At 49.0% G+C, this 8,112-nt stretch overlaps 2 protein-coding genes across 4 annotated transcripts in view; one reads left to right on the top strand and one right to left on the bottom strand.

Moving 5' to 3' along the window:
• Positions 1-1,698, top strand: part of PIGH (phosphatidylinositol glycan anchor biosynthesis class H) — a 62,580-nt gene extending 60,882 nt beyond the window's left edge. Inside the window, exon 6 of the transcript XR_010839517.1 lies at positions 1,514-1,698. The gene's annotated coding sequence lies outside the window, so the exon portion shown is untranslated. The remainder of the gene's footprint in view (positions 1-1,513) is intronic.
• The window catches only part of PLEKHH1 (pleckstrin homology, MyTH4 and FERM domain containing H1), a 55,425-nt gene extending 53,174 nt beyond the window's left edge, over positions 1-2,251 (bottom strand). For 2 of the 3 annotated variants that reach the window (XR_010839515.1, XM_067028304.1), the window contains exon 1: positions 1,937-2,251. The gene's annotated coding sequence lies outside the window, so the exon portion shown is untranslated. The remainder of the gene's footprint in view (positions 1-1,936) is intronic. The other variant, XM_067028303.1, reaches the window with a different exon arrangement.
• Positions 2,252-8,112: the final 5,861 nt, after the last annotated feature.

An 8,112-nucleotide genomic window follows, 5' to 3' on the forward strand; every position in this document is an offset into this window, starting at 1 on the left:
GGCTTCTCTTGTTGCGGAGCACGGGCTCTAGGTGCGCGGGCTTCAGTAGTTGTGGCACACAGGCTCAGTAGTTGTGGCTCATGGGCTCTAGAGCGCAGGCTCAGAAGTTGTGGCGCATGGGCTTGGCTGCTCCGCGGCATGTGGGATCTTCCCGGACTGGGGCACGAACCCGTGTCCCCTGCATCGGCAGGTGGATTCTCAACAACTGCGCCACCAGGGAAGCCTCCCTTCATGCTTTTTAACAGCTTTATTGTATTCTACTGTACGGCTATTACATGATCTCATTTGAGTCCTTAATTGACAGGCATTTGGGTTGTTTTAAACCTTTTGCTAAAATAAACAATGCTGCAATGAATGTTCAACGAATAGACATCATTTCATACACATCAGAGTTTATCTGAAGGATAAAGTTCCAGAAATGGAATTGTAGGACGAAGTAATGTACATTTTTAAATGGCTAAATAGTCCAAATTGCCCTCCCCTGAGGTTATTCTAATTCATACTCCAGCCAACAACAAGTGCCAGTTTCCCCACAGAGGTGATCAGTTTTGAATTCGTTTTTGACAGAAGGGAGAGACGGTTCAGGTGGGTTGGCCAGAGAATGCAGGATGGTGGCTCAGAGGCCAGCCTGCCATGAAGTCACCTGGACCCGGGAGTGAGGGAATCCTGACACCTCAGCGTCAGCATATAGAAAGCACTCTTCAACCCATAGGGAGCACAGAGATCTACACAGTTACACAGCCTCCCAGAGAGAAGGAGGGAACAGTAAAGAGCACTCCTCCAGGAGCACAGTGGGAAGAACAACACCCCTTCCCTGTAGCTGGTGAAGGGGAGTCACATTTTCTCAGCCCACTTGTTAGTTTCAATGAGTTTGGGACCACCGGGTGTACCCCACCATAAGCCAGCTCTTGGCAGAACCCCTCAGAGGCCTATGGGAGACGGAGGGGGGTGGACAGTGAAGCAAACCCCACATTTGGACTTTAGAAGGCGTCCGTTTGAGTCTTGCCTCTTCCACTTTTTTGCTATATGACCTCGGGCAAATCACAATTTTTCTGAGTCCTAGTTTCCTCCTTTATCAAATGGGGATAACAAGCAGAAAGACTATAAGTTATGCTCTATAAAGTGTTAAGTGATGTTATCATACACACACTGTCTATGGCACAGAAGACAGTCCAAAAAGTTTAATGAAGGAACGAATGACTTTTTCATTGAAATTGCTATTAAAATGATCTTTCAAGCAGAAGTTTTAGCTGGAACTAAGGCTCTGTCCCGAAGAGTTTTATGAGATGTATTCATAGTAAAAGCTTATGGAGGAGACGTCCCCTGGCAGGGCCAGATCCAACAGAGAGCGGATCTACTCCCAGATGAGGGTTTTCATTGCCTCTGCCACCTCGATTAAGGTCCCCCTGCGCCCCGGTAATCGATTCCTGTCTAAGACTCCTAGGACGCAGAGCTCCTGGTGTCATTCGGCACCCAACTGGTTTTCTTTTCTGTTTGGCTGACCTGCCTCTAGGAGTCTAGCCTGGGACCCCTAAGAGAACCACGCAGAAATCACAGAAGAGACAACCCGAGATGAGACTTCAAGGAAAGCGGGAGTGAGAGCGAGCGAGAGCTCAGGCAACGCGGTGGAAAGCCTGCAAGTTCACTCCGAGGGCCCTTCCCGGAGCAACTGGATCGAGCCGGTCCCAAACTCCGGATCCTCTCCAAGAAGGCTACTCCTCGCCTCGCGGTGCGGGTTCCCAGAGCCTGACCCACCGCTCCCAGCGCTCCTGGCTGCTGGGAGCTCGTTTCCAGGTAGGGAGGCACCTGCTCCGGAATCTCCCTCCGGCCAGAGGGAGCCGATCCTCTCCGCCCAACCAAACACCCTCCCGGGCCCGCGAACCAACCCTCCACCCACCCCCGCACCAACCCCACCTCTGCCCGCGGGGCCGCTCACCTCCAGCCCGCTCGCGGGCGTCCCTGCCGCGCACCGGGCGCCCGGTCCTCCCCCGAGCGCGTCCGCCTCTGACCTTGCGTCGATCTCGTCCGAGTCCGCAGCGGCCGCCGGGTCTCCGCTCCCCGGCAGCAGGGGTCGGGGTGGGCGGAGCGGGCCGGGCTGGGCCGGGAGGGGTGCCCGCCGGCTGGCCGCACAAAGCCGAGCCGACCTCGCAGCGCCCCATTCAACGCTCCGCCGCGCCCCCTCCTCGTCCGCTCCCCGCCCGCTCCTTAAAGGCAGAGCGCCGGGCTCGGCTCCCGGGGCGGCTTGCGGAGAGGCACAGGAAATGACCTCAGCAGGCTCCAGCCTCCCACCTCTCCGCACCGCTGGGCTCGTCCCTGGGGCGGCGGGGACGGCGGCGGGGTCCCGTGGGCCTCGGGGAGGAGGGGTGTGTCTCCCGGACTGCGGCCCCGAGCTCTCTGTGGAGGCCGAATCGAGTGCCGCCCGGGGCGGCCGGGAAGCCCCGGCATCTGCTCAGCTCCCAACGAAACTGGGACCCTCGCGGGACGCGGCGCAAGACCAGACCCTCCCCCCAAAAGGAGGTTTCAGCATTTGTCGGGCGACTTACAGGAACCGTCACGCCTGGATATTTGGAGCAGAAGTCTGTCCCACGGGCAGACCGAAGTTCTGATTTGTAATTTGAAACAAAATAAAACTCGCCACAGCCTAAAGGGTAATTTGCTTGCGTCTGTACGACTGTATGTATGCGTGCACTCATTTATTTTAAAGGAGCCGGCCTAGGAGCCAGAAAGGCCAACAGGCCACCGCCTGCGGGCAGCTCGCAGGGCACCCTTGCAGTCCCTTAGCTCACCAGTATAATCCTACACCCAGAGGAGAGTGGAGCACTCAATTTTTGGTTAGGTGGATATGGGGTAAAGAAGATGAATATGGAGAATATTGCAGGGAAGAATCCGCATTTCAAAACAGAACTTTCTTCCCCAATCCTGCAGGCTCTCATTATAAGCCCGAACAGGGGCAGACATCACCAGGGTCCGTTTCTCCAAAGGGGCTTTAGAAGTCTCACTCCTGGCAGTGGTATAGGAGTCCCTGGCTGCACCCCAGGTTTGAATCTGAGTCTCTGGAGGTGAGGCTGGGAATTTGCCCAGCTAATAAACTCTCCGGGTAATTCTCATGCACAATTTTGAGAGCCAGACTCTATGGAATGCTGACCCCAGTAGTTCAGGAGGCCAAGGGTGAAAATTCAACTGGGTCAGTGGGACTTCAGGGGCTGAGCTTGCAAATGGATTCATAGCTCCTGAGGATTGGAATAGAACAGCCCCAGACAGTGGGACACAAGCCTCTGCTGTCCCCTTCAACACTGGAAGTGTTTGCCTAAGGAAGCCCAAAAAGCAAGTTCTGTGGAGTTTGTAAGGGAGACTCGTTTGTTCATTCATTTTATTCATTCATGCATGCACTCACTCATTTTGAACAGGTAATCATGCACATAGTATAAATTTCAAATAATACAGAAGGGCTAACAATGAATAGTAAGCCTTCCTCCTGCCCTGTCTCTTGTCCCCTAGATCACTCCCCCTCAAAAGCAGCTACTGTTGTAAATTTTTGTGTGTATTCCTTCAAGATATAAAACATACATAAGTATTCAGGTATTCATAAATGCATGTGTATTCATATATATATATATTTTATATATCCTTTTCAACACTGAGGAAGGCTCTTTTGTCTTTACCATTCATGGACTCTAAGTGTGACACGTCAGCACTCTTAGAGATGCCTTACTTTTTCCCCCCAGTTTTATTGAGATACAATTGATATATGGCACTGTGTAAGTTTAAGGTGTGCAGCATTACTTGACTTACGTACACCATGAAATAAGTTTAGTGAACATCCTTCATCTCAAATAGTTTAGTGAACTTCCCTCATCTCATACAGATACAAAATTAAAGAAATAGAAATAAAATGTTTTTCCTTGTGATGAGAACTCTTAGGGGTTACTCTCTTAACAACTTTTATGAATAACACACAGCAGCATTCATTGTATTTATCATGTTGTCCATTACACCCCTAGTACTTATTTATCTTATAACTGGGAGTTTTTACCTTTTGACCACCTTCATCCAATCCCCGCCCTGCCCCGCCCCACCCTGCCTCTGATAACCACAAATCTGACCACTTTTTCTAGGAGTTTGTTTGTGAATTACTTTGTGTTTGAGGTATAATTGACCTACAACACTGTGTTAGCTCCTGTTATACAACATAGTGATTCGATATTTCTATATATTTCAAAATGATCACTATAATAAGTCTAGTTATGATAAATCACCATAAAAAGATATTATATAGTTATTGACTATATTTCCCACACTGTGTATTTCATACTCTTGAGTCATTTATTTTGCAACTGGAAATTTGTACCTCTTAACCTATTTCTTTCCTTCCCCCACCCTCCTCCCCTCTGGTAACCACCTGTTTGTTTGTTCTCTGTACCTATAACTGTTTCTGTTTTGTTATGTTTGTTCATTTGCCTTACTTTTTAAAATGGTTACCTAGCATTCATAATGATGGATATTTAGGATGTTTCCAGTCCTTGGCTATTGTATACCTCGCTGCAATGAGTATCTCTTTACATACTTCTTGGTCCACATATATGACTATCTTTATGGTTTAACACTTAGAAGTGGAATTGTTGAGTGTAAACACAATGTGAATTTTAAATTTCAGTAGATGCTGCCCAACTGCCCTCAAAGGAGAGTGCACCAACCTACACTTCTGTCAGTGTGTTTGAGTGTCCCTTTGTTCCCTCCCAGCGGCGACGATGAAGTGATTTATCACAAAGCACAAAGCTTTTAGAGAGGGAGGATGAAATGAGTTAAACACACGGGCGATTTTAAAACACTGCCGGCACACAGAAAGCCTCAATAAAGTGTTAGCCGACACTCCTCCACATGACCTCCCCCTTGCTTTGGGCTCTGTTTCAATCCCTGCTCTGTAAACTTGGGCATCTCTGGGACTCGGTTTCCATATCTTTAATGTGAGAATCACAGTGTCTCCCTCTGGAGCTGGTTTGAGGATTAAATCAGATAATAGAGTTACATAAATATTGGGACCTGATCATTGTTCAATAAGTGACAGCTATTCTTCTTCCCTCAAATCTCCCCCCAACTTTTTATTTTGAAATTTTCAAACCTATAGAAGTTGCAAAAAACTGTGCATTAAACACCCATATACTCTTCACCTAGATTTACCAATTGTTAACACATCGCTACATTTACTTTCTCTCCCTGACTCTTTTTTTCTCTCCATGTATGTGTATATGTGTGTGTGTGTGTGTGAATATATGTATATATATTTTTTTTTTCCCATTTGCAACTTAGTTGTACACATCATGACCTTTTGCCCATGGATACTTCAGCATGTTCCTCCTAAGAACAAGCATGTTTTCCTAATATCACACTTACAAAATTTAGCATCAACACAACACTATCACTGACTGTACAGGCCATAGTTAAATTTCCCCAGTTGTCCCAATAATGCCCTTTAGAGCTCAGTTTTATAGCTCTCCTATTTACTATTATAAGTCCCTACCTAGTACTCCCCAGGGAGAATGGATGCCTGGAGGAGGATGGGCCTGCCCCCTCTCCACTCCAGGGAGAAAGTGACTCCCACAGCCCTAGACCCTGGCATTGTTTGGGGGGCTGCAGGTAATCAATAAGCAGGCTGGCAAGGCTGCACACAGGCAGAGCAGTTTCCCAACTAATGCTAGGGATTGTCCCACCAGTCTTCTTTGCTACAGTTGCCTTCTCTGCCTGACCCCAGCCACCCCATGCTAGCAGCCCAGAAAGGTCCCGCCTGCCTCCCCCGAGCTCTGGTTGGGTTTCTGATGTCTCCTCCACCTGCCCTCTCATTGGTCCCCAATCATCAGAGGCAGCTGTTCAGGCTCCAGTGAGGCCTGGCTCCCCAGCGGTGCCCTCAACCACAGCTCCCATGCCACGCCTCCCCAAGGATGAATTCTTTTGGACCTTCAGGGTGACCTACCCCTAACTTAACTCTGGGATCAAAGGTTGGAATGTCTGAGACACCGTCTTTTTCCCACAATCTTTTTGTCTTAAAGCATTTTCTTCCTTTTTAAAAAAATTTTAATTTATTTTTATTTTTGGCTGCACTGGGTCTTCATTGCTGCACGTGGGCCTTCTCTAGTTGTGGCGAGTGGGGGCTACTCTTCGTTGTGGTGCGCGGGCTTCTCATTGCGGTGGCTTCTCTTGTTGCGGGGCATGGGCTCTAGGCACACGGGCTTCAGTAGTTTTGGCACGTGGGCTCAGTAGTTGTGGCTCACGGGTTCTAGAGCGCAGGTTCAGTTGTTGTGGCACACGGGCTAGGTTACTCCACGGCATGTGGGATCTTCCTGGACCAGGGCTCGAACCCGTGTCCCCTGCATTGGCAGGCAGATTCTTAACCACTGCGCCACCAGGGAACTCCTTAAAGTACTTTCTGTGCAGCCCTCCATGGACTGAGACAGAATCAAACCATGGCCGCTGCCAAATCAGATGATAGTATCTGCTGATGCCAATATCCCTCTCTCCTTCCCTCCCTCCCACCATTTCATTCGTTCATTCATTCATTCATCGTAGCTGACTTCCAAGTTGTTCCAGGGATTCTATTGGCTGCCCAACTGTAAGCTTGGATAAACCATCTCCTTGCTTCCTGCCTCAGTTTGTCCTGTTGTAAAGTGGGGAAATTATTTCCTCGGCACAGCTACCCTTCAGGTCATAATATCTGAGAGTTGGAGGAAAAGGCAGGATTATGAGGGAATCACCACGGCAGACGGGGAACTTTGCAAAACTGAGGTAAAGAAAAAAAAAAAGGCATGTTGGATGGGTGCTGTAGTGGGTGAGGGAGGGGAGCAGGCAGGGCTGGGTGGGAGCTGAGAGAAAGGCTCTGAACCTCCAGACCCCTCTAAGGATTCACGGAGAGATGGTACCCACCACACCTAAAGCTCGTTTCTTTTTGATGTTAGCTTATTACTACAAGTGGCCTGAAAGCACCGAGAAGGGGAGAAAGTCATCATGTGCCCGGAGTCGAAGGCTCAGTTGGGCCACGGAAACTGAGGGCCTCCTCTTACTCTTCCGAGAAGAGCATCAGGCCTGGATAGGCACTTGTTGTGAACAGATCTGAACTCATTTGGCCCTTTGGCAATTGTCGGTTCTTATATTTCCAGCCACTGGAGATGAGAGGTGAGTGGAGGCCTCTTGTCCCCTTTCCATTACCTCCTACAGGTGGGGCATTAAACATGGCCAAGGCCAAAGTCTGCCAAATGTACAAACATTTATCAGCAAGCAGGCACCAAAAGTCCCACAACCTGCTTCCAGGGAGTTGGGGAGTTGGCCTGGTCTGGTTCTCACACATCATTCATCATCATCTTGCTGGCTACTTCCATATTTTGAAAGCCACTCATTTCACCAGTGAAAGATTATTTCTAGCATCCTTCAAGCACATCCAGCCCACTAGTGTACATTTTGATGGCGTTTGAAGTGTTTATGTAACCACCCTCTAGAGTGCAGATTCCTGATTAGAGCACTTCAGGTGCTAACTAACCACTCTAGGAGTGAGAGGAGAGTCCATTTATATCCATACACCATACCGTTTAGACTGAAATAGTTAAAAAAGAAATTCCTCCAGAGTCAATATAACAGCATCCTAGTCTGTGCCTGGTTCCCCGGACAGCACTAAAGGAAGGAATGGGGACCTTGGAACCGGCCAGGCCACAGTTCAAGCCCCAGCTTTCCCACATATGTGCTGATGTAACCTTGGGATGGTTGCTTAAGCTTTCTAATTTTTTTTTTTTTTTTTTTCAGTACGCGGGCCTATCAGTGTTGTGGCCTCTCCCGTTGCGGAGCACAGGCTCTGGACGTGCAGGCTCAGCGGCCACGGCTCACGGGCCCAGCCGCTCTGCGGCATGTGGGATCTTCCCAGACCGGGGCACGAACCCGTGTCCCCTGCATCGGCAGGCGGACTCTCAACCACTGCGCCACCAGGGAAGCCCCATGAGTTAATTTTTCGTTTGTAAAATGGTGATAATAATTCTCGCATCTTAGGCTTGTTGAGAGGGTTCAATGAGATAGTACGTGACTGACACTTAGCAAGTGCTGTATAAATGGTAGCTTTGTTATGCATTCTTTGAA

The sequence above is a fragment of the Kogia breviceps genome, chromosome 3 (genome assembly GCF_026419965.1).
Source record: "Kogia breviceps isolate mKogBre1 chromosome 3, mKogBre1 haplotype 1, whole genome shotgun sequence".
NCBI classification, from domain to species: Eukaryota; Metazoa; Chordata; class Mammalia; order Artiodactyla; family Physeteridae; genus Kogia; species Kogia breviceps.